Here is a 27,884-nt window from a genome sequence, read left to right on the forward strand (position 1 = left end):
TTTCTGACTCTGTGTTTGAGCTGGTGGCACTGCTCCCCATGTTAGGTGTTTGTTTGTGACACCCAAATTCCTGGGCTGACCAGTTTATCCTAAGTTACTTAGAGAGAAAACGACCCACATATTTTTTAACAGATATATTGCCAGGTGTGAAGAGTGAGGTGTTAGAAGGGAGTGAGAGAGGGGAATTCGCTCTGCCCAAAGGATAGCTTTGCAAGGACATGCTAGAGGAGACCACAGTGAGGAGAACAGGATGCAAATGCATCACAAGGACCTGCGGGCCAGGAAAAGCCGGTGACAGGAGGCGGCTGCTGCTCTGCAGGCTCCCCTGTTGACAGACCAGATCTTCTCCCAGGCTTGCCTCCCTTGTCCTTGCCCTGCTACAACCTTCTGGGTTCTGCCCTGACATCGTTATGGCTGCAGCTGCTGCAAACTGCAGAAGGAAGATCTGCCTAGAAAGAGGGACACATGGGCCTTGCTGCCAGTGGCAGCTCTCTGCCCTCATGAACCTTATCGCAAGGCTCAGGTAGACCCCATTTCCCTTGTCAAGTGTGAATATGATGGAAAAATTCTGAGTTCAAATATAGACAAGTTTGCTCTGTGAGGTGGAAACAGTTCTGGCAAAACTCAGGGTGACAGGCTTGTATACTCAGTCATGACTTAAGGGAGCTGTCACAGCCCAGGTGCCTCTAGGCCAGGCAGGAACCATGTAAATCTGGCAAGGGTGAGGCAATCGGGACTGGTGAGGCTTGTGACTAAGGGTATGTGCCCTCCAGACTAATGATAATAGCTGGCATTTACTGAGCCCTTATTCTGTGTCAGGCTCTATTTGAGAACCTCACTTATGAAATCCCCACTCTGTCTAAGTCTATGGGGTCGGTGTTCGCACCAGCCCCATTTAGAGAGGAAGACTGAGGTGAGGAGAAGTTAAGTAATTTTCAAGGTCACATGGCCGGTTGGTGCCAGAGCTGGGCGCCAGAGCAGGTCTCTCTCTATTGTCCACTGTCTTAGTCCATTCAGGCTGCTGTAACGGAACAGCGCAAACTGGGTTGCTTAAACAACAGACATTCATTTCTCAGTCTGGAGGCTGGAAGTCCAAGATCAAGGAGCTGGCAGGTTAGGAGTTTAATGAAAGCTCAATTCCTGATTCACAGACAGTGTCTTCTGGCTGTATCCTCAAATGAAGGAAGAGGTAAAGGAGCTCTCTGGGGCCTCTTTTATAAGGACACTAATACCATCAGGAGGGCCCCACCCTCATGTCCTCATCGCCTGCCAAGGGCCTCACCTCCTAATACCCTGCAGGTTAGGGTTTCAACATGGGAATTTCGGGGGCACACATTCATTCAGTCCATAGCACCCACTCCTACATTTGCACTGGACTGCCTGCAGGTTCTGCATCTGAGAGCACATGTTGAATTGAGACAGTTGAGCAATATGATCATGAAAGATTTTATTTTTTAATTTATTTTTATTTTTTTCATTAATCCTCACCCAAGGATATTTTCCCATTGATTTTTAAAGAGAGTGGAAGGGAGGGGAGAGACAGAGAGAAACAACGATGTGAGAGAGACACATCAATTTGTTGCCTCCCACATGCCCCCCAACCAGGGCTGAGGACTGAGCCTGCAACCGATATGTGTGCCCTTGACCGGAATTTGACCCGGCACCCTTCAGTTCTTGGACTGACTCTCTATCCACTGAGCCAAACCGGCTAGGGCATGGAAGATTTTGATGAAGACAGATGAGGGGGTTATAATGGCTTCTCAAATAACTCACTGATATGTGGCATTGATGATGACAAGGAAGGTAAGAAGTTGACACAAGACCATGCTCAATGGCTGGCACAATAACTAACCTTAAGAGCAGAATCAAGAGTACTGGACCCAGAGCAAGCCTGGGCTTGCTACTGCTCTCTGGGAAGGCAGAGGTGCTTTGTCAGCTGTGTATATGGCAGGAGAAAGAATAAAGTCATACTGCAGACACACGGTGTGATGTTAAGAGAGGACTGACAAAAGAACAGATGACAGAAAGCAAAGCTATTCACCTCCTATTTTACTTGCCTTTTCTGCATTAAAAAATACCCTTCACTCTAAAAAAGGTGAAACTAATTCAGTGTGAGGAAATTGAAGCCCAGATAGGGGGAAGATAACGAGCACATGGCCAACTTTTTTGAGTTCCAATCTCAGATGCTGAAAGATTGTGCAGAAATGCCAGTGACACCTTTCATATCCAATTCTGGGAATTGGGAGAAAAAGAGCAAGGCGCTAGAAGCTGTAAGGTATTTGATTTTCTCCTGCTTTGGACAGCTGGAGTCAGTGGGTATTCTCAAGCTGACCATGGGAGGAACAACTGGACTGTGTGGCTTAGTCAGTATGAGGTTGAAGTATTTTGCCACGAATTCCAGATTGAGCAAGAGCAGAGAAAATGAGAAAAAAAATGCTGGGAGAACTGGGAGGGGGCTGAGGTAGGGATGACTTCATGGGCCTGGAACCAGCACAGTCGCACTGGGTCCTATGCCCAGTAGGACCACAAGTCCAGGAGGGTTCCTCATCCAGGAGGATCCCATTCCCAGGAGAGCCCCATCCCCTGGAGGCTCATCTTGAGGATGACCCTGACCACAGAATGACCCTTTCCCCAGGAGGGCCTCAACCTCTGGAGGGTCCATCTGCAGGTTTGCACCCATGATCTAGCGCCCTATGTTGGTCAGAGTGCTAGATCAAGGGGAAGGCCCATGAGAAGGGGAGGCTGACTTGACTCCTTGCTCCCGGCCAGCTCCACACTCTCATTTTGCACCAAGCCCTAGCAAATGATGTCACTAGCCCTGGGGTGAGAGGAGAGTTGATAAGAACTTTGTAGTGTCTCAGTTTGATGGTTGATTAGGACCAATTTGTGTTCATGGCCAGGTTTACTTGAAGTAAAGTATAAAATGTGAATTGCTGAATCAGACAAGATACTCAGGTAGAGAGCAATGAAAAATGCAGAATCGATGCAGAACAGTATGAAGAGAACTCAAGGTGCATTTCCCCTGGAAAATACTGGGTGATGAGGTGAGAACCTTTCTGAATATCACACCAATACTAAATGTTTAGAGTACCCTTTGGTGCAGTAAGTATGCATATTTTCAATGATAGTAAAACAGGTCCAAATGGGTCAAGCCCAAGTCCACAGCCTGCAATTCGTCTGGTTGCATTTAATGATTAAATCTAGACCAGAAGAATGTGTGAACTGCCTATCTTTTGGCCAATGCTTTCAGAAATATTATTTCTCAGAATTAGGCTTTTGAAATAATTTGAAAGAGCAAATAGTTTAAGGTTATTGTGTCAGCAATGTTGTGTAAGCATATAAGCTTGAGATATCACCAATATCCCCTCATGGGATTCATGGACTGCCCAAGACTCCAACTTGAATGGAAACCACCTCTCACTTTACATGGAGGTGGGCAACAGAAAGCTATAGACAACACATTTATCTTAAAAGATATCTATGGGTCGGTATATCCCATAACACTAATAAATGAACAATCCAAGCTCACAAGTCTACATTACAGAATATAAAAATAGAATTTTGACATTATACAAACTGGTTAAGAATACACTGTATGTCCCTAAGCAACTTACATGCCTAAGTCTCAACTACTGGTTAGGGAAAATATTAGTACCTACATTGTTAGGGGTGTTGTGAGAATTGAGTGAGATGTTATATATAAAAAATTTCATTCTATCATAAATCAGGTCACATCATTTACGATCACTAATATATATATCCAAGAGTAGGACTGCAATCATTTAGTCTGGAATATTTAGAAAGTGTCAACAGCAATTGTTCATGTGGGCACACACACACACAAAATCTCAAAATGATCTTTGTAATGATCAACTTTTAAGCAGTGTGGCTTCCCAATATACTTCTGAGGATTAATAAGTTGCCAGATACAGCTCTATTTAACAAATGGGTTGATCCGATTTACAGAGTTATCTGACATAGACAATTCACTGTTGGTTTTAGAGCAATGGATTGATCACCAATTTTTTCCTAGCTGCTGCAGAGAATAGCTTCAGCTCTCCTCTGGATTCAGTAAGCCAGGGGAGGTTGGGGGAGCTTTAGTTCATTCAAGAGTGTTTTCAAATCAAGATACAAAAAAAATCAAAAAAAAAAATCAAAGGGCTGGAAGGTAGTTTTGTTTTAGTGGCCAAATCTATCTAGACACGGTTCCAGTTGCCCTAACTCTCCTTTTAATAAAAGAAGACACGGGTTCTCTGTAAACTAGTCCCAATAAGCTCCTACTGAGTTCAAGCAGCTTGGGCACTACTGACTCATAGATGTTCCATGGAAGCAGATTATACGTCCACAAACGGGGCGTGGCCCTAGATCTAGAAGCATTGTTCGCCTTATCATTTATGCCTTACTTTGTAAGGTGGTTTATATTTAATAAAATTAGAAAGTCCTGTTCTATTGGGAGACTCAAAATTTGTAATGACTCTTGTTCAAGTCAAATGAAGCCATGCTTAAGTCTGCAAACCTTGAAGTTACATCTACCTAGGTTAAAATTACAGTCTGACAAATTCACAGCTGTAATTTTCTAGAGAAGTTACTTCATCCATCTGAAACTCAGCTTCCTTATCTATACAAAGAGTGTGATAGTACCTGTCAGTTTTTGTTGTGCAAGATAACTGTATGCAAAGCATTTAGCAAGTCTGGCACAAATTACACACTAAAAAGGGGGAGGTGTTATTATCATTTTGATCCTAGACTTAGAGCTATCATTTAGTAGCCTGAGAGGTGGAGGCTGTAGTGGACCAGATTATCTGGTAAACTCTCACCATAAAGCATCTCAACACCACATGACATTGAAATGATACTGAAGCTTTACAATAAGTACTCAATGAATGGGAACTGCTATCACTGTTATTATCCTCATTACTATTATTACTACTTAACCTAACATGGAAATGTGTTTTCAAGAGTTTAATTTCATTTTAAAGATTGGAATAAAATTGGAATGAAAGTACAATACAGACATTAATTCTATAGCAAGAGGTTATATTATTTTAATTGAATATAAAGAGGTACATTATTCTGGGAAAAGAATTTGTACTAGAAGCCAGAATTGGTTTTTATTCATTGTTATCATCTGGTCAACAGAGACACTTCGAGTAGCTCTGTGCATTAAACATCCTAACAGTGAGTGACAACATTATTTAGAATATGTAAGAAGCACCATATAAATGATTGAAATAGTGGTGACAGGAATGGAAAGGCTGCCCTTCTTAAAGCATAGATGTAATCAAATATGGGATTTACTCAATGATATTTAGGTTTAAATTTATAAATAAATAGTAAATGTATCAGCTGACGATGAGAACAGCCTCTGACTAAAATAAAACTTTGCAACTGTAAATCTGATACAATCTAATCTCCATCCCCTACTTTTCCCACCCAAACAATAGTTTGTAAAAGAATCTCTAACAGTGTAAGCTTTCCTGGAAACACAATGGTCATGGGGCAGCCAGAGTGTTATCTCTGTTGTTGTGACAATAAAACATTGTTTCTAGAAATATAACGGAAACCAACTCTACATAAATGAATTTCGAACACTTCTACTTAGGTACTGGGAACAGAATAAAAACTCTGCATTTGTAGACTTCAAAGTCCTAATTTTTTTAGATTGGTTTCTTTTGGAATAGCTAATTTCTACACCAAATTCCACGAAGGGAAGTTACTGCAATAGAGTTAAATAGTATCTTACAGTTAGTTGTGAGACAGAATTTTCAAAGTGCTTTCACATAAAACATCTCATTTGGTCTTATAACAATGATGGTGTCAAGACAGGTATCATTATCCTCATTTTCAAGTGACTAAATTAGAGCCTGAAGTAGTTAAGTGACTTGCCTGAGGTCACAGCATCTCTCTGGTGCCTCCACCCTTGGATACTTCTCCCTCCAAGCCTGTCATTAGTTTTCAACTCCTTGCTTGTTTGTTTATATGAGGAGGATAATCTTTCTGGTCAATTTGAATGTCCATTGTCTTGCTAAGGAATAGATTTCCTTTCAGAACACTTCAGTCATGGAAGAGATAATTAAATGAGACCATAGTGTAAATCCTCTGCCTCATGAAATAATCTACTCCAAAGTTCAGAACTTCCAAGAATCCAACTCATAGCTGAAAGCATGGATGATAACATAACGAATGAAAACTGTTGCGCTGTTACTGTTAATACTGGAAGATGAATCCAGAGTAGCCACCATGATCGTATCCTGTCTAGCTGGCCGGCCCATACTTCTGCTTTCTGCAGTCCTGGTGCTTTTTCCTCTGCACCGCTCGACCAAGAGTATTTTAACAAACTACGTCGAGTGTGAATTATTTTGTTCTTGTTAGACGTGTGCGACCATCACAGAGAATTTTTGAATCCTGGCAGACTGCTTTGTTCTCTCTTGCCCTTGATTGACTCATTGCCATCATGTTCTGTTCTGTGAATTAAAAATGCGTTCTAAGTATTTAACTCTGAGATTTCTTAGGGTGTTTTCCAGTAAGAGCACATTTCGATCCATGAGAAAGAAGGTTGTGGATGAAACCACACTCATGTGGATGACTCTGACTCATGTGGTTTCTCCAGGTGGAGGAAGCAGTGAAGGGGAGTGTGGTCTGCTGTTCGCAGGGCAGCCCAGCGGAGTTGCACATAGGCACTCAGCACAGGAAAAGTGGCTTCTCGTCTGTTGTGGGCAGCGATGATTTCCTCAAGAAAGTAACTTTATCATGCTATTCCATGAGGGGAAAAGTAAGCTGTATATGCTGTGTAATACTGAAATCACATCAGGCTTCACAAATGAGTCATCATGCTGGTTTGGCTTTAATTTTATTTTTTTCCTACTTTAGGGGCTGAAGCCTGAGGGAAACAGTTAGGTGAGGGTAGGGGAAATGGAAAAAGGAGGAAAGACCCTCATAGATATGATAAGAGAAAGAAAAGACAGTGGATTCCACATACTGACCCTGAGACCATCAGCAAGTAACTTAACCTCTGCATCTTAATTTCCTTACCTGTGATATGAGAACACTGGAAACTAACTTGCAAAGGTGCACTTCCCACTAGGTCAATGTTCAATAAATTTTTATTTTGTTATTAGGGCTATTACAATTCCAAGAAAATTTTCACTTGAATCTATGGAATAACTGTCAATAGAATGGCCCTTTAATACCTTGCCAATTGCTCAAAATAACAGTATAGATGTGACTCACTTATAAACCCACATAAATAGATCTGTTTAGAATGAAAACATGTTCAACCACATTTACTCTGCTATTTTGGGAATTCAGTGGGGAGTTTGCCTAAGAAAGAGTTTACACCCTCTGGGCAGAAAGGCAACTGCATCCAACCCCATGCCCTTTAAATCAATTTGAAGTCTTGTGGGACATATGCTAAACACACACACACACACACACCAAAACACAAACCTTCTCTTTTCTAAAAATCAAGGATGAAATGAGGAAAGAACAACAAAGACTAACTGGTAGAAATGAGAGCCCTTGATTTAGACCCAAGATTTAAAAAGAAGTTAGAAGTGTTGATCCTTCTATCATTTTTACCCATGTGCAGTAAATGCATAGATGTAACAATCTCATTGTTATAAAACCCAGAGAGTAAACTCTAATGGAGTGTTTGGGGCCCAGTATTATTCAGGCTTTCCAATGAGGCATAGGTGAATCACCCCTCATTCAAAAACAAGTTTCCAATGATAATGCTCTACATCTTCTTCTGTGTCTTTTTTAATACTCCTTCTGTATCTTTTTTAATTGTTGGTTTTGTTGCTTTTCTTATTATAAAAGTAATGTGATCAATACAGTTCAAGTTGGATCAATATGATGAGGAAAACAAAAATTTCTCCATCCTCAAACCCAGAAATAACCACCCTAATGTTGTCTCCTGACTTGGTAAAGAGCTTTCTGAACATCTGTTCCCAGATTCACTCAACACTGTCTCACTCTGGGTGAGGACAAAGGATGTGGTATCTGTGTGCATCCCAGCCATGGATACAGACCATATGCCAGGAAATAGAAAATGCCAGTATCATTACAACGTGCAGTGAGTTAGGAGAAACACAGCCTTAGTGCCGAGATGGAGAATAAAGGGCAGGGGAGGAAGGCATTTTCGGAGAGCCTTTCTGGGGAAGTGGTGTTTATGTGGAGGCCTCAGGAATTAGAAATGGGGGAAGAGCTTTCCAGGCAGAGGGAGTCAGGCATCAAAGCCCAACCCAGGAGAGAGTGTGGCTTATTTGGGAAGCAGAGAGGGGCACACAGTGCCTGCTGAATAAATGGAGAGTTGTGAGATGTGGATGGGTGTGGTTTTCAGACCTTGGTAGGGACTTGTTTTTTTGTGTGTGTGTGTTTTTTTTTTTTAAATAACATGAAGCCTTTAAACAAAGGGGAAAATGAACCCAAGTTTGCTGAAGTAACTGGGTAGATGGTGATCTGGTTTACGGAGATAAAATGGCTGTGAAATATAAGGAATGGCGTAGATGCAAGTGCTCAAAGGTTGGTTTTCCCATATTGGGCAGGAGTGATTTCTAGGACACTTGGTTGGAGATGGTGTGTGTGTGAGAGATGGGGAGAGTTTGGAGTTGAGAGAAGAGGGTGGGACTAGACATACATGTTTGAGTCAGTAACACACACGAGATACTTAAAGTGATGGAGATGGGCACACTTAGAAACAGAGTGTAGACAAGAAACAGAGAAGGAACATAATTACCCTCTGAAAAGTCAACAGTCAGAGCTCAAGTTGAGAAGAAGACACTGAAGAGACAGAGAAGGATGGACAGAGGAGCAGGTGGAGGTCAAGAAGGCTTGCTGTCTCTGCAACTGAGGGAGAAGGTTCCATGAGGGCCGACAAGGGTGAGTAGCGACATGAGAGGTGGAGGAAATTGAAGGCAGATGGACAGATGCTTGGGCCTCAGAGTGATCCCAGACTGTGCACATCATTCGCTCCATATTCAACCACAAGCCACAGATGTTGTCTCATTACTATTAATATCACGACTCAGTTGCCAGTGCAGCAGCCTCCTGGGTTACTAATCAGCCTCCTCTTGGCTGAGATTCACCCAGTCTGGCTCCTCCAGGGAATCTCCAAACTGAGCCAGAGAGAGGAACTTTCAAAACCACCTGCAGAGAATGTCATTTAAGTGGTCAAAACCTGTCAATATCACACCTACCCTACCCACTGTCTTCCTTAGTTTAGTACACAAAATAATAAATATTTAGTTTAATATACAAGGCCATTGATGAGCATTTAGGTTATTTCCTGTTTGGAGCTATTGTACCAACATGACTATGAACATTCCTACATGTATTGTTTGGTACTTGTGTGTATCTGTTTCTGTTGGATGTATACCTGGGCTGAAAATCTGAGATCTAAATAATCCATTTTAGATGACAAGAAAAGAAAATCTGACTAAAACCACAACGATTAGAAGTGAGGTGTTAGTAACAATCAGGAGTTATCAAAGAAATATGAAGTATGCAGTGGAGGAAATTAATAAATCCAAAATTTGGTTCTTTGAATCAACTGATAAAACAGACAAAAAACTTAGTGAGACTGATCAGTAAAAAAGAGGGGGCAAACCCAGATGCATAATATTATAAATGAAAAGGAGGGGACATCATGACAGATCTTAAAGACATTAAAAATAATGGTGGTTCTATCAGTGTCCTTTGGCAATGTAACAGATTGCCACAAACTTGGTGGCTAAAAACAACACAGATTTATTATCTGACAGTCCAGGAGATCACAAGTCTGAAGCTGGTTTTATGGGGTTGAAATTAAGGTGTTGGCAGGCATGTGTTCCTTCTGGGGCCCTTGGATAAAAGTGGCTTCCTTGCCATATCCAGCTTCCAGAAGCACTCACATTCCTAGGGCACCTCTGCTTCTGTCTTCTCAGCACCTTGTCAGACTCAAACCTGCCTGCCTCCCTCTTTCACTTAAAAGGATGCTTGTGATTATGTCAGGTTCATGACATAGTTCAGGATAATCTTCCTATCTCAAGATCCTTAACTTACATCTGAAAAGTTCTTTTTGCCATGTGAGGTAACACAGTCACAACTTCTAGGGATTGACAAATGGGATATTATGAACAACATTTTTCAATTTGAAATTTAAGATGAAAGGAACAGAATTCCTTAAAAAACATTTTTTTTTCTAAACGAAAACAAGCAGAAATAGAAAATCTTTTTAATCCTATTTCTGCAAGTGGAATTGAATCTGGAATTTAAAACATTCCCAGTAAAAAAAAAAAAAAAAAAAAACAAAGAAAAACAACAACAACAAAAAAAACCCTCAAGTCCCAGGGGAGTACAGTATTGAATCAGTAAAAATACCTAAGGAAGCACTCACACTAATCTTACATTAACTCAATCAGAAAACAGAAAAAGAAGGAAAACTTCCAGAAGCTTTCTATGAGGCCAGTAAAACCTCAATGCCAAAACTTAACAAGGATTTCATAAGATAGGAAAATTACGGGTAAATTACTCTCATAAACATAATTATAAAAATCCTAGACAAAATATTAATAAAGACAAATGATGTGTAAAAAAATAACACATCATAATGGTGTTGGGTTTATTCTACAAATGCATGTTTAAGACTGAAAATTCAAACGGTGTGATGAGAAAAATTACATGAGATTCTCAATAGTTGCAAAAAAAGTACTTGATATTTTCAGAGCCCATTCATGGTAAAGCAAGCTATGAATGGAGGGATATTTCCTTTATTTAATTAAGGGCTCCTAAAAATCCTACAGAAATATTATACTTGATAGAACAACTTTAAAAGCTTTTGCTTCAGAATGGGAGCCTACCCCAATAGCTCCCATTCAGTAGCACACTGGAGCTCTTATCCAGGGCAATAAGGCAAGCACAAGAAATAAAACGCATGAGAAGTGAAAGAACCCACACTGTCATTTTTCATAGAGAGTATAACTGTGTAGATTCATTAGAATATACAGGTAAAAAATTAGAATAAATAAGTGACTTTAACAATGTTGTCCCAGAAAAAAGAGTGGCGATATCCACAAAAAGATATTTTTTGAGAGTGCTTGTAGTAGCTTTATTCACAACAACCCAAACTGGAAGCAGCTCAAATGCCTATTAACAGTATAATGCTAAATAATTGGGGTATTATTCATACAATGGAATTCAGACAGCAATGAAAAGGGAACAAACTGTGTATGCACACCCATCAGACATAGCACAGTTAGTCACAAAAGAGTACTCTGTGTGATACAGTATGATTCCATTTATATAAACTATAAAAACTGGCAAAATAAGTGTATAATGGAAGCTGTCAGAACAGTGGTTACCTTCTAAAAGGCTCGGATTTGAAGGGACTGGTGTCGGTAATGCTTTATAATTTGATCTGGATGGTAGTTCTATGCATGTGCTCATTAAAAAATATATAATGGACCAAACACTTATGATTTCTACACTTTACAATGTGAATGTTGTATGTAAGAAAAACATTAAACTATTTTAAGGATGAATGAGTACAAGGAATATAATAAATAAGTACAGTATATCTGTAAACAATTACATAAGGGAACTTGTTTGATGTAATAACTATAACTTCAATTACAACAATGTATTTTTTTTATAATAGAGATTTTTAATTTTTCTGGATTTTTCATGAAGGTTGTCTATACAGGTAAACCAGGTACTTGAATCTAGCTAAATGGCTCTGGGCAGGAGTTAGAAAAGCTGGAGGACTATCGGATTGATTCTTCATCTACTTTAAAATTGGTCATAATGCCTGGCTAATGTGGCTCAGAGGTTGAGCACTGACTTATGAACCAGTTCGATTCCCAGTCAGGGCACATGCCTGGGTTGCAAGCTCTATCCCTGGTAGGGGGCGTGCAGGAAGCAGTCAATTAGTGATTCTCTCTCATCATTGGTATTTCTCTCTCTCTCTCTCCCTCTCCCTTCCTCTCTCTGAAATCAATAAAAATATATTGGAAAAAAATTTGGTCATATGTTATAAAGATTTAAAAAAAAAAAAAAAAGACAGCATAATCTGCTATCTCCTGGAAACAACTGTGACTTGGGACTCAGAAGACAAAAGCCATAATTCAGAATCCTACTCTTGCTTTGACTGTTGGTCATTCCCAACGCTGTGAGGTCTCATTTGTGTTCAGGCCTGTGTCCCCAACCCCACGTTGTTGTAGCAACACGTACTGTAAGAAGCAGTTGCTGGGAAGAGAACATGTAAAATATGAGGGGAATTTTGCCGATAACATGTAATATGCCAGTTACCACAACATTTACCAATAGGGAACCACGCCTTCTTTGACATCCTCAAATGAAAAATCACCCTTTGTTCCCTCTGGGACACACAAAGCCACTGTTCCTATAGCAACCCTGTCATGTGATGTCAGAAATCAAGGCTAGACCTTGAGTGATAAAACAAAAGAAAGCATTGGCTAGCTAGCAAGGAGAACATCGTGAAAAGATAATGCCAGGTCTCCAAGAAAAGAAGGGAACAGTGCACGCATATGTACACACTGTGCATTTCTTTGTGCTTGAGAATCATAAAAAATACATTTTGAAAAACGCATTGTTGTACAATCAGTTTTTTTTTTTTATGTATCAGATCACTTAGAAAATAAGGTTTTCCTTTGGCGTTCATGAACATCTATTTTTCTTTTGTATGTAGTCAAAAGGAAATTGTGGACAAAAGAGTTCATTTGCCCAAACCCTTGATCTTTGACACTTGCCCTGAGCAGGGAGTCAGTAATTCTGAAGGGAGAGGTGAGGGGTGAAGATCTAAATGGCATGAACATGTATATTTTTATGACATGCATAGATTTCTTATGACTTTTTAAGAATTCAAAATATACAAGATATTATAGAAATATATTATGGATTTTTTTAGAGACAATGTTTTATGAGAATTCTAACAGTTGTCAAACAGAGACTGACTTCTCTTCCTGCAGCTAAGAGAGAGCACAAGGAGCCAAAAGTTCCACTGTGACCCTTTTCACACACCCAGTAATTGAATAATGTGTTAACACTAGACAGAGAAGCTGATTCCTTATTCTGCTTTTTAAAAAACAGGTTTCATACAGAAGATGGAACATTGATATAACCCAGAAGGGATTGAAATTGCTGTTGAATTTGAAGATTCTCCAAACTAGTGTGAATGATGTGACTTTAACCTACAAAAGAAAGTTTTATCAGAAGCTCCACATTTGCTGAAATAGTATCTTTTGGTACTGTAGCTTTGTTTATATAATACTAGAGGCCCAGTGCACAAAATTCATGCACTGGGGAGGGGGATTACCTCAGCCCGGCCTGCGCCCTCTTTCAGTCCGGGACCCCTTGGGGGATGTGGCAGTGTGCCAAGTGGCAGGTGGCCAGGGAGAAGCCAAAATTGGGGCTGGGCACTGTTCACACTCATCCCAGCCCGCTGCGCCTGCTGCCGTGGAGTTGGGAGACTCTCCCACCACCGCCGCTGTGCTCACCAGCCATGAGCCCGGCTTCTGGCTGAGTGGCGCTCCCCCTGTGGGAGCGCACACACCACCAGGGGGCAACTCCTGCATTGAGCGTCTGCCCCCTGGTGGTCAGTGCGCATCATAGTGACCAGTCGTTCTGATTATTCCACCGTAATGGTCATTTAGGCTTTTATTATATAGGGTAGAGGCCCGGTGCACAAATTCGTGTACCAGTGGGGTCCCTTGGCCTGCTCTGTGGGATCGGGCCAAAACCGGCTCTCCAATATCCTCTGAGGGGTCCTGGATTACAAGAGGGCACAGGGCAGGTCGAGGGGTCCCACTGGTACACAATCGGGGCTGGGGAGGGACAAGGGAGGTTGGCCAGCCGGGAAGGGGCTGCAGGAGGGCTCCAGGGTGTGTCCGGCCTGTCTCGCTCAGTCCTGATCAGCCAGACCCCAGCAGCAAGCTAACCTACTGGTTGGAGCATCTGCCCCCTGGTGGTCAGTGCACGTCATAGCAACTGGTTGACTGCCTGCCTCCTGGTGGTCAGTGAACATCATAGCGAGCAGTTGAGTGGCCTTAGCATATCATTAGCATATTATGTTTTGATTGGCTGAATAGCTGACCAGTTGACCGGACACTTAGCATATTAGGCTTTTATTATACAGGATAGTTGGAGAATTTAACATCAATGCATTTTGCCAAAATCTTTAAAATGACTAAACTTATCTATATATACACACATGTAAGCATATATGTATATGTTCCAATGGTATAATAATATTTAGTATTCCTATGATATATAAAAACTTAGTAATAAATCTCATTCACCTTTAAAATCCATGAAATAATGTCTGCTTCAAGTTACATGAGCCTAGGGGAAATTGTAAAAATAATACATTTGTATCTTGAATTTTAAAATGCCTTTTACCATCTGCTCACACACACTAAAAATGTAACATAGACAAAACATGGAAATGATTAAGGTAAGTGTGTGGCAATAATAGGGATAGCTACACTTATTGATTGCTTATGGAGTTGAATCAATGGGCTGAAGCAGTGGTTCTCAACCTTGGCTGCACATTAGAATCACCTGGGAATCTTTTTAAAAGCCTGATTTCTGGGCCTCATCCTCCGGAAATTCTGTTTCTTTGTTACTAATGTTGTGGCCTCACCCCATAACAAAGAAACAGAATTTCTGGAGGATAAGACCCAGAAATCAGGATTTTAAAAACATTCCCAGGTGATTCTAATGTGCAGCCAAGGTAAAGAACCACTGGGCTGGGGGCTTCTGAATTGTTATCACCTGTAACCCCACAGCAGCTCTAAGAGTGCATGTGGACACTCCCCACTTATTGGGCCAGTCACAGCTAAGTTGATGGCTGAAACTGGCTGACCTGGGTGTCAAACTCAGGTTTTGCTAATCCCCAAAATAAAAAATTTCCCCCAAATACTTCCTTTGGGACTAATGTTTTTCCAACAGGTCAAGAGAGCAAGAGACTTGCAGTGTAATGCTTACATGATGACGCCATGCATCTTATAGGCACAGCAGATAAAATGAGTACCAGCATCTGTGACGTAGAGAACAGTACCTGCTCTAGGTGAAATCGGGTCATTACCCATGATTTTTCAGGTGACACAGCCTCCAACCTAGTGGTTCTCAACCTTGCTGCACATTAGAATCACCTGGGAATCTTTTGAAAAAGCCTGATTTTTGGGCCTCACCCTCCAGAAATTCTGTTTCTTTGTTACTAATGTGGCCTCACCCCATAACAAAGAAACAGAATTTCCGGAGGATGAGGCCCAGAAATCAGGATTTTAAAAAGATTCCCAGGTGATTCTAATGTGCAGTCAAGGTTGAGAACCACTGCTCTAAGCATAACAGTGAATCCCCCCTAAGGACCAGAAATTGCCTTGGAAAATACTATTGTGACCTTTCTTTTGCTGCTGCCATGGAACCCTGGCATCCTCACTGTTGGTAGAAGGTTGATAATCATATTTAAATGGAATGAACACCAACCATCTATAGTGTTTACAGTCTACTGTTATTTCTTTGTGGGAGGTTTATTATAGGGTTTAGTACATCATTTAAATTAGATGTCTGAAGAAAAAAAGGCTATTAAGTTTAGGAAATTTTAGAGACATCTTTAAGTGAGATTCTCCTTTTAAAGTCCACAAATTTCCCAATAGCCTTTGAAGATTTTTGTCTCAAATTTAGTCTTCTTTTCTCCATTCTGTTAAAGAAACATTCCCTTTCAACTATGCACAACAAATTGGCTTTCTTTTATGTTTATGCAAAGTTGGATGCAATTATTTTATACCAGCCCATCTCTGTAAACAACCCTGTAATTTTTAGACTTTTAAATGTCATTATCACAAACACAGATCTGTGCTTATTCTGCCCCTGGTTGGCTTTGAAATGGCATTTAGAACTTGCATGACTCTATAACCTCTGTCAACTGGATTACCCTGGTGAATAAAATCTGAAAGCAAGTTACTACTGGTTCCACATTACAGCTTTTAAAATTCCTGACGCCGCTGATATATACCCGCAGCCCACTCTAAAAAAGGAATGTGCCGTTTCATGGTACTTGAGCATGGGTAGAGGGAGAGACATATTTCACTAAGGGTATTGGAGCAGGTGGGCTGGAGATTGCTGAAGAATTGCACCTTATAGGCTGGTGGTCACTGTTACTTTTCCTGGCAGTTAGAGCTTTAAAGATGAAGGCTTGCCCTGACCGGTTTGGCTCAGTGGATAGAGCGTTGGCCTGTGGACTCAAGAGTCCCGGGTTCGATTCCAGTCAAGGGCATGTACCTTGGTTGCAGGCACATCCCCAGTGGGGAGTGTGTAGGAGGCAGCTGATCGATGTTTCTCTCTCATCAATTTTTCTAACTCCCTATCCCTCTCCCTTCCTCTCTGTAAAAAATCAATTATATATATATATATATATAATATGAAGGCTTATTAGGTAAGATTTTAGTCTAAATGATCATTTCATCTAATGCTTAGTAGGTACTATCTTAGTCTAAGATATGTCATGGGTCATTTGGCCCTACATCCCCCTTTTGAACCTTAAAGAAATTACGTGACGAGGGGCAAGTCCTTGCGCACTCTCTGGACTCCAGTGCTTGAACATGAGTGAGTTCAAGCACACGGTCTTTAAAGTAGGATCATCTCTGATTTGCTGCTCATAGTATGGGTATATGTACATCTTGTTTCATCCAACAACTCCCAGGTCTGGGTTAGATGTGCTATTCCTATTCCTTCCAAGTCCTCTATGCTGCATTTGGGGTCAGCCATTTGCTGGGCGTGTGCTTCTGAAAGTCACTTCCTTCTCTAAGCCCAACAAGTTACAAATAATGCTGGCATCCTTGCAGTTAGTTGGCTGTAAGGCCTGGGTGAGGTAATGTTTTTGAGGCATTAGGCACAATACACACAATATATGTCCAATACTACGGGGGACTCATGTTAGACCCTTGCAGGGTGGGAAATCACAGCACTTGTGCACCATGCTGCTGTCTGCTTGAGATGCAGTGTGTGGTCTGATGCAGGCCGGGCTCAGCTGGCCAGCTGTCTGAGAGCTGCAGGGATCACACGCAGGTGGACCTTCCACCCATGTCCTGGCCCTGTGCGCCCTAGTTGGAAGGCTCTGCCTTGGCGTGGAGAAGACCCGAGAGGCTCACACCTGGCCCTGCCCCAGGGCTGATCTCGGAGAACCTGCCTTCTGCTTTTAAACACTCATTTCTGAATATACAACATGGGGGAATTGCCAAGATGTATTTCTGTGTGTGTATTTTTAGGAGATTTTAGAAAACATGACAATACCAATCCCTAACAATTGGACGACTGCACCATAGAAAACCCATGCACAGAAGATGACTAGGACTAGTGTTTTCTCCTTCATAAATGTAGGCAGAGAAACAACATGCAGGGCTGGACAAGAACTAAGTTCTGGTCCTTGTCGGGCCACAAATAGCTACCTAACTTTACGTGTATCTTTTTAACCTCCCGAAACCTCTGTTTTCTCATCTGTGAAATTAGTGGATTAGGGCACATAATCTTTAAAATCCCCTTCACTGATCATATTTTGAGATTGTAAAAAATTCTTGTTATGCACTGGGGAACATAGAATGCCATCAGCATTTGTGGGATATGTTAAGGGCACTTTTCAAGAACTTGCACCTGAGCAGTGAGTGTGACAAGAAGCCCACAAACACTGTGGTTTCTCCCATGTTCTACATATGGTGACTGAGACCAGTAGAGGTATATTCTAGAATGTGAGTAGGAAGTCACAGAGGTGCAAAGGAGATCCTTACAGACACAGCCTTAAGGACATAACTCAACATGTTCTAGCTTTTATAGTCTCCTTTTTAAAATACAAAAATCCTTCAGGAGTTTTCAGGTTCCTTGCACATGAACAAACTTAATTTTTCAGTGATTAAAATAGTGGATTAGACTATAAATTATATTTCTAGTTTGGCAATAGTGCATATTCCTGGTTTTGCATCTTTTCATTCAGATACAAATGAGAAACTAATATTTTCTTACATGACTTATGTGAGGCCTAAAATTCAAAACCAATTGTAAAGTTAGAAAATGTGTTATGGTTCCTTTGTCTGAATTATTAGAACAGGTGGAAGTTTAATTTTCTTTTAGATGAGTATAATGTATTCTCTGATACCTGGACACAAACTTTTTTACTTTTAGGAAAGTATCAAACTCTACAAGACTATTTCTTAAACAAAGGTTCTGTTCCAGTGTTTGTCTTTCTTTCACAGAAGACTTCACCTTAGCTGCCTTCCAGTCTTGATGAGATGGAACTTGAATTAAGAGCAGAACCACCTCCCCTCAGCCTTCCCAGCCTCTGAGACCCATACAGTATTCTCTCCAAACTATGTGTGGGACTTTGCCTCAGAATTGATCCTCTGAGTGTCCTGATTTGGATTTTGATAACTCAGGTTTGACCCCACTAGAGGAGGAGGAGATGGGACAATCCTTAGGGAGTAATATAAGAGAGATTTTCATACCCTTTCTTCTTTTATATTCATTCATTATTTCTTAGGAAGGCTGGCTCTGATGGTAGAGCCTCAGGCCACAGAAGGTTGTCCTCTGACCCTGAAACCTAACAGAGTCTGTCTAATGGATTTTGGAGTTACTTGGGACTGGTAGGGACTTTTTTCCTTTCTTGTCTACTTTTTGAATGTGTCTCTAATGGTTAAAGTAGGCCTGTACCACTACTGTGTTCTGGAAGCAGATAACTTGTTTCTTGAGTTTCACAGACTCATTATTGGAGAGAAATTTTGGCTGAGGATGAACCATACCCAGTCTCCCCGGACTTGATTTAAGATGACTCAGATGAGAAGTTTGGGACTTTTGAACTGATAAGACTTAGATGAGATTTTAGATTTGAGTAGATGCTGAAATGGGTCGAGACTTTAAGGGGCCTTGGGATGGGGTGAGCTTGTTTTGCACTTGTGAGATATAAATCTGTGGACCAGAGGGCAAACTGTGGTGGCTGAATAATGACCACAAAGATGTCCATATCCTGACTCCCAGAACCTGTGAATATGTCACTTTACATGGCAAAAAGAACTTTACAGTTGTGATTAAGTTAAGAATCTTGAGATGGGAAATCATCCTGGATTATCTCAGGGAGCCCATACTAATCACAAGGTTCTTATAATTGGAAGAGAGAAGTTGAAGAGGAAGTAACAGAGAAATTCCAGCATGAGAGGGACTTAGCCTGGCATTGCTGCTGGCTTTGAAGATGGAGAAATGGGCCATGACCCCAGAGATGCTGGTGACTCCTCAAAGTTGGAAAACAGTTTCTCCCCTGGAACCTCCAGACAGGAACACACCTTGCTGACATCTTAATTTTAGCTTAGTGAGACCCATTTTCTACTGCAGAATAATAAATCTGTATTGCTTTAACCCATGAAGCATTTGTTATATCAGCAATAGGGAAAAATATAGAGTTACTGAAGCCAGATTGTCAATAACCTTTTATATGGGTCCTGATTGCCCCACATTCTTCTGTAAAATAGATGTAGTACTAATAGTCAAAGTTTATAAACAAGAAGCAATTCCCCTTTATAAACAATTTTCTATCAACCAAAAGATTAGAAGGGATTTTGAGTAGGTCAATGGCAACCAAAGGCAATAGCATTTTACAGGATGTGAACAGGGAAAGGAAACCACTCTAGGTCAGTGTTGAGTTGAACTGGGCACCTGCAAGTGACTCAGCCCAAGCCTGAGGGCTGTGAGAACCAGGAACTAAAAAGGTGAACCCAGTAGGAAGCCTGGATTAGTGACAGAAAACAAAGCAATCAGTGCAAGAAGCTACAGGAGTACAATCGCATTAGCATGACCCTCTCACATATTAAAAAAGAAAATGCATTGAATGATTATTCTACTTTGGGACAAACATCAAGGAGTGGTCTAAAACTATACTTATCTAATAAAGAGGGAATATGCAAATTGACTGTCACACCACAATGGTCAAGGAGGCAGGGATTCCATAATACAAGATGGCTGCTCCCACAGAGGAGGCCGAATTCCCATAATGAGCCTTAACAAGCAATCAGCAGGGACCTGAGGCTGTGGAACCCCCACCCAGCAAGGCTTGACAGGGGACCTCAGGCCATGCCCTCTGCCCCAGCACCGGGCCAGGGGACCTGAGGCCGTGCCCCATGCCCTGGCGCTGGGCTCTGGGACCTTAGGCCATGCTCCCCTCCTGGCAAGGCTTGACGGGGGGACCTCAGGGCACACCCCACCCCAGTGCCGGGCTGGAGAATTTAGACCATTCCCCCTGCCCTGGTGCTGGGCCAGAGGACCTGAGGCTGCGGCCCCAGCCCTGGCGCCAGACTGGGGGACCTGAGGCTGTGCCCCACATCCTGCGGGACTTTACTGGGGAGCTGAGGCTATGCCCCCCACCCAGCGCCGGGCAAGGGGACCTGAGGGCTGCACTCCCTGCCTGGTGGGGCTTGACAAAGGTGGGGCCACCTGGATCTGGATCTCTCTCAATGGGGGTGGAGCCGACTGGATCTGGGTCTCGCATGATTTTGAGGTGCTATGGTGTGCGGGGACTTGACTCTGGGTCCCACAGCATGCCCAGATTCTAACATCTCTGACACTTCTATTATAGAGAAAAGGCAGATAGCAATATTAAAATATTTCCTCTAATTAATCCCCTTTTAATGTGCATGAATTTCATGCACCAGGCCACTAGTCTGAAATACTTGTTTATATATACAAAATTCTTCTCAAGCTGAGAGCATCATTTTTTTTATATTTTTTTGCCTGACACAGCATCAGTAGAAAACTGAGTGTACATAACATATTGTTGTTTGTAAAAGGACAGAATAAACCTGTGGGATTAAATTTGAAAAGGCAAGTAAGAAAAATAATGTGCATATCTCAGAGCCTAAGACATTTTTAAGCAATGTGTGGCTCAGGAAATGATGATTTTAATGCAGCTATCAGTATGTGAGGCACTTATGAATAAGGGTAGCAGGTGGAATGGCCATAGGTTTTGGTTTAGTGATGGAAAAAATGTAAGATAGTCCTTTAGTGGAAACTAGAGAAGAGGGATCTCAAAAGCATCTGCTTGTGAAATCCTTCTGGAATATGGCCAACAGCATAAGTGACTCAAGGTCGTTCTTCCAGCCCAGGTGACCATGTGTTTTCTGTCCTTGACCTTCATAGGAAGGCCCATCACATATGTCACATGGCAAAGGACACACACACACAGCAAAACCTTCAGGAAAGCCTATCCTATCTAATAATAGACAAACATGGTAAATAACCATACCTCTGCTATGCTTCCCATTGGCTAATCTGGGCGATATGCAAATTAACTGCCAACTAAGATGGCGGCTGGCAGCCAAGCAGCTGAAGCGAATATGAGGCTTGCTTGCTCCAGTGATGGAGCAAGCCAAGGTTTCCTGCCTGCTTCGGCCAGGCTCTGAGCTCCAGTCTAAGCAACAATATTGCAATTATAGAAGCTAAACAAACCCCAGATACCTGCTTTCAGCCAGCCGGCCTCGGAGCTGGAGCCTCAACAAAGTTTTAATTACAGAAGGTAAATAAATCCCAGAATAAAAAAAAAGAAAAAAAGAAAAAAAGGAGAGACTAGGAGCTTCAGTTGCAGGCTTGGCCGGCCTGAAAACAGCCATCAGCCCCTCATCCAGGCTTGCCAGGCACCCCAGTGGGGACCCCCATCCTGAAGGGGGTGTGGGCAGCCTGAAAACTGCCCTCAGCCCCTCATCCAGGCTGGCAAGGCACCCCAGTGGGGACCCCCATCCTGATCCGGGACACCATTCAGGGCAAACCAGCCGGCCCCCACCCATGCACCAGGCCTCTATCCTATATAGTAAAAGGGTAATATGCAAACTGACCCTAACAGCAGAAAGACTGGGAATGACTGGTCACTATGACACACACTGACCATTAGGGGGCAGACACTCAATGCAGGAGCTGCCCTCTGGTGGTCAGGGCACTCTCACAGCGGGAGCTCTGCTCAGTCACAAGCCAGGCTGACAGCTGCCAGTACAGCGGTGGTGGTGGCGGGAGCCTCTCTCACCTCCTCAGCAGCACTAAGGATGTCCGACTGCAGCTTAGGCCTGCTCCCCGCTGGCAAGTGGACATCCCCCGAGGGCTGACAGGCTGCCAGAGGGATGTCTGATTGCCAGCTTAGGCCCAATCCCCCGGAGAGCAGGCCTCAGCCAGCAGGTGGTCATCCCCCAAGGGGTCCCAGACTGCAAGAGGGCACAGGCCGGGCTGAGGAATGCCCGCCCCGCCCCCCCAAGTGCATAAGTTTTTGTGCACCAGGCCTCTAGTTGTAAATAATCAGCTTTGGTTTTTGATTTAGTTATTTGTTCCTCCCTCCTCCTCCAATTAAGCTCCCATAAAACCAGATGAAAAGGCAGAACCCACTCAGTTGTTCTTGTTAATTACTCAGGAAGACCAAAAGAAAGAATAAGGGACTCCGCCAAGCTCTCACATCGCAAGCTTGCAGCTGTGGCAAGTCATAGATGTGGTTGACAGTACTCCGGATCCGTCACCTTCAAATTGATACAGATGATGGTTAGAAAGGGAAGATGGGGCAGCCTCTCTGAAGGGACTGCGGACACTGAACTACTCCATGAGACCTATGATCTCAGGAGCACCTGGGGGTCAAAGCTGGAAACTTTCACAAGGCCGGGTGCTTCCTGTGAATACCTGTGGACTCTGGAGAACAGTAAGCGCCAGATGAAGTTTTGGCCTCCCCATGGAACGTTAAGCTACTTAGCCCCTCTGAGCCTCCACTTTCACATATGTAAAATGCGTGTTATAGTAACACCCATCTCATAGGAAGGGTTGTTGTAGAAGTTAAATAAAATAATGCATAAAGTGCCTTCCTATCATGTAGGAAGTGGTTGATAAATGAGCGATCACTCCTATGCCTATAATGATCCTATGGCAGGTCCCAGACTGCTCTCCAAAAGCCAACTTTCTCATGTAAAGAAGGGAACAGCCTCTGAATTCTGTGCAGTATTTTCAGGCGGGTTGAGGTCATCTCGCTAAAGATTTCACATGGCTCCTCTCATCTCGGCACTCGGAGTCTTGTTTTAGGGGAGAACAGAGATTCCCACTGAACCAGTTCCCATAGCTCTACTTCATGGGGACCACGGGAGTTAACAAGTTACCTCCTATTTTTATAGGCTCATCTGTTCTGTGATCCCCACACCATGAGCTGCAGTCACCAGAGTTGGCACACAGTTACAAGGAGATTCCTTCATCCACATCCTCTCCAGCCAAACAGACAGAATTGTTTCATCAAATCTCCCTGTACTGTTCATATGTCTACTTGTGTAACATAAAGTTGCACTGATAAAGACACTGATTTTGGAGGAGACAGACATACGCATTTAGACACAAGATGGCATGTGTTCAGTGCCATGCCAAAAGTTTAGGGCTGCTGAAGAGGGAAGACAGTGGGAGGAGCAAGCAGGGAGGAGTGGAATACCTCTGGAGGAGATGCTGCTGAGGGGTTCCTGTAGGATAGAAGCCTTTCCCCAGGCAGGGCAGGTGAGGTTATTTAGGCCTAGGTAGCAGCCTGAGCAATTATTAAACATTAATTAACTTTAGAGGTGACTTTGCTTTACCAGAACTGGATTTAGAAACTGGTTCAACTGATTAAAATTCTATGATACCCCTGAATGGTAAAAATCAATCAATCAATCAAACAAACAAGTGCAGGATTTCCCATTGTTCTATATCTGAAGGAACTACAAGGTTAATTTAAAAGCTTAGATAAAAATGTCCTATATTTCCATGCAAGAATTTTGCTAAACTTGAACACAAAGTGAGCAAATAGCCACAGATGCGATTTTCAACACCACTTCAAGGCGCCATTGTTACAATATCCCTTACTGGTTAAAAAACAAACAAACACTAGATGCTTGTCTCTTGACAAGACTGCTTGCCTTATTGGTCTCTCACAATCGTAGGAAATGCCCCTGTGGAAACCTGACGCTCCTCACAGCTTCTCAATTCAATTCAGCTTCATAAATGCTAGCAGAATGAACTGGCATTTCATCCTGTCCTGAGACTCTCTTAGGGGGAGGGAAGGGGAGTTCTTGGCCCCCACCATGGACATGGCACTTACATGGTTAAACTATTTCTTAATCTCTATTCATGATGTATTTTTACCACATTTAAAAACCGTACCTGCCTGGCTGCGCCTTATCAATCATTTCAATGTTATCACAGACTCAATGTGTCTAACACAACAACGGAATCATTCTCTTTATTATTACCACTACTACTTAGAAAAAAAATACTTTGCCACTAGTTCATAGTTGGCTAGAAGTTTGTAACCCTGGGGCCAGAGCCTCTGTTCCACACGATCAGATGAGATTTCTGAAGGACAGACTGCTGAAGAGGTGGCCCATTGACCTGATTCACCCACACAGAACATACATTCACATCCCGGTCCTTCCTAAGAGAAAATATTAATACGATGTTAGGAGGGAAGGAACAAAGCACTCTAAGAGAAAGATCAAAGATGCATTTTGAGCTGGCCATCTATAATAAAATCCTGCTCAGAGTTCAGGCAGAAGGAAGCAGGGAGAACAAACACTGCTCTTGTCTGCTGCTCAGCAGCCACCAGCTGGCTCCCCATTCTCTATCAGCGAGGCCTCTGCCACTAAGAGGCATCCAATTACCAATTTACCTTCTGCCCTTAGACCTGGCCTCCTGAAAGGAGCTTTTTTTGTCTTTGCCTGGGCTGGTGCAGTAGCTAATTGAGATGAAAGGCGAGGGGAGCTACTTTTAGGACCAAAGCCATTATATTAAGTCTATCTTACCAACTGGTCAAAAAGAATGTTCTTGACTGATTTCCTTCCCCAAATATACATATATATTGTCTGGGACCCCATCAGGAGTGATTATTTTGGAAAGCAGCTAGTTCTGCCAGCTGGGGCACCTCACGGTGATTTGCCATTATTCTCTCTTAGCTTCAGGAGCTGAAAGAAAAGGCTCCTTGAAAACAGCTGTTTGTGCATTGTGTGATCCTCTAATAAGGAACCAACAGGCATGAGTTGCAGGGAGGTGATGGCTGAGGCTCTGTTGTTCTTTTTTCAATTAAAGGAAACATCCACCATGAGGTCATTAACAGGAAAAGGACTTCAAACACAAAGTATAGAAGCATTAAAACGAAAAGCATTTTTTTAACAAAGAATAAAAAGATTAGGGGCCTAGCATTCAAAAGCATGTTTGTAGGCATATCTGCCTGAAGTCCTTGAGCAGGAATGAGAACAAATATCACAATTGGCCAGTGTGAGGCCAGGTTGTGGAGGACTAGGAGCTGGGACAGGGGTCTGGGCTTTGATAGGAAATGTGAAGACACACAGCTTCTTGTTGCCTCAGTGGGCGCACTGAGAAAGAAGAGGAATAGGTGCTATGTGAGAGAGATTAGACATGGGGGCGGGGGGCAAGAGTCAGGGAGACCAGTTGGAGGCCAGGCGCATGCGTTTAGTTGCAGTGATTCTCAACCTTCCTAATGCCGCGACCCTTTAATACAGTTCCTCATGTTGTGGTGACCCCAAGCATAAAATTATGTTGGTTGCTACATCATAACTGTAATTTTGCTATTGTTATGAATTGTAATGTAAATAACTGATATGCAGGATGTATTTTCAGGGGTCGCGACCCACAGGTTGAGAACCGCTGGTTTAGTGGGTATTGATTGACACGTGCCCACTTCAAGCGGAAAGTGAGGGATGCATTTCACCAACACTGAGAAAGAAGGATCTGTGGTGTGGAGGCCCATTGTACTGCTGCCTTCTACTTTCAGTAAGTTTCCCATATATTATCTGAAGATGAAACATAAAGTAATTTTGGGCATTTCATTCCTGTTTCTGACGGGTCCCAACCACATCATCTTTACTTCATGTTATGACGCTTTTGCATGCGGTTGGGGAATCATGAAAGAGCCCCTGCTCATCACCTGTACCTTTGTTCCTGCCTCTCACTTCACCCCCATGCCACGGGACTTCAGAAGGTACAGGTAGAGCTTGTGGCCACTTTTCAGATAGAGTGACTGAAGACCCGTGTGCAGCTTCCACTGGCCTTTGCTTCCTCCTTCTCCTCTATGGACTGGGGACAGTGCTTGGTGCTGGAGCCAGATTCCACTCTGCAGACCAGCGAAACATCTTGGAGAAAGTGGGCTGAGAAGAGAGAAGGGACCTAGACCTTGAAGGAGCTGCCCACACCCCTTGTACCCCTGCTAGCCTCAGGACTGTTACATGATACTTTTGTTCCCTAGGGGCCATGTGTCAACCTAGCTAGTGCCCCCTCAAACATGGTGGTCATTTATGGAAAGCCCCTTGGACACAAGATTCTAAGGCAGCGAACTTACTGCATTTGACCAGAATAAATGGCAGAGAAAGTCCTATTACCCAGCCTGTGATCCCTGGGAATGCTTTCAGATTTAAATGTCTACGACTCTATCTTCTACTTTAACATATTTGAGAGGATGGGGGTTACAAGATTTTTGGTGTTATATCTTTTGCTCCAGATTTTAAAAGATAAAGACAGGTTTTAAGATTAGTAGTTGTCATGGTTAATTTTATGTGTTTTCTTGACTGGCCCTGGGGTGGCCAGATTCAACATTATTCTGGGTGTGTCTGTGAGGGTGTTTCTGAATAATCAGTGGGCTCAGTAAAGTAGAAGGCTCTCCCCACTGTGGGTGGTCACCATTCAATCTGTTGAGAATCTGAATAGAACAAAAGTAGAAGAGGGAAGAATTTTCCCCCTTTTTTCCTGTCTCACAGCTTGAACGAGGACATCTCATCTCATCTCATCTCATCTCATCTCATCTCATCTCATCTTCTCATGCCCTCGTACTGGAACTTAAAATATCAACTCCCCTTGTTCCCAGGACTTCAGACTTGGATTGAATTATACCACTGACTTTCCTGAGTATCCAGCTCAGAAACAGATCATGGACTTCTCAGCCTCAATACTGTGTGAGCCAGGCCCTCACAGTAAGTCAGTCTCTCTCTCTCTCTCTCTCTCTCTCTCTCTCTCTCTCTCTCTCTCTCTCCCCCTCTCCCTCCCTCCCCTTCTCTCTCTCTCTCTCTCTTTCTCTCTCTCCCTTTCTATCCATTCTATATACATACACACACATATATACACATAAGTATAGTTAGCACTTGAACAACACAAGTTTGAACTGCACAGGCCAACTTATATACTATATATATATATATATATATATATATATATATATATATTGCCTCCATATCCATAGATTGAACCAACCTGTGATGGAAAACAGTACAGGGGTCGTAGAAACAAATGCTCATGGATACCAAGGAACAACTTGGGAGTCAAAAATTATATGCAGATATTCAACTGAGGAGGTGCGGGGGCTTTGGTGCCCTGACCCCACAATTGTTTAAGGATAAACTGATAAACTATATATAAATGTGTATATATATATATATATATATATATATATATATATATATTATATACACATCTAAACAGAACAAACTGGAATATGTTTCTCTTAGGTGTAGATAAAAAGGCAGATGGTAGACAACCTAATATCCTCTTGGTTCTGTTTTTCTGGAGAACTCGAATACTGTGAGTATATTTAAAGAACAAAACAAAGTAGGAATTTTTACAAATGAATCAATCAAATAACTCTGGCTCACAAAAATCTTTGACACATTAAAGAAAAGATAATGGTACTCTTTCCACTTATTCCATTTCCAAGAAATCACTGAAGCTCAAGAACAATTATTTTTGTTCTTTATACAAGAGAATAGGAATCTTCAAATACATTTTTCTATTAGAAAGAGAAAAATAGTATTGAATGGACAGGGAAGAAATAAAACCAGTGGTAAAAGATAAAAAACAAAAAAAACCCT

The sequence above is a fragment of the Myotis nattereri genome, assembly GCF_964212035.1.
Source record: "Myotis nattereri genome assembly, chromosome: 1".
Taxonomy (NCBI): Eukaryota; Metazoa; Chordata; class Mammalia; order Chiroptera; family Vespertilionidae; genus Myotis; species Myotis nattereri.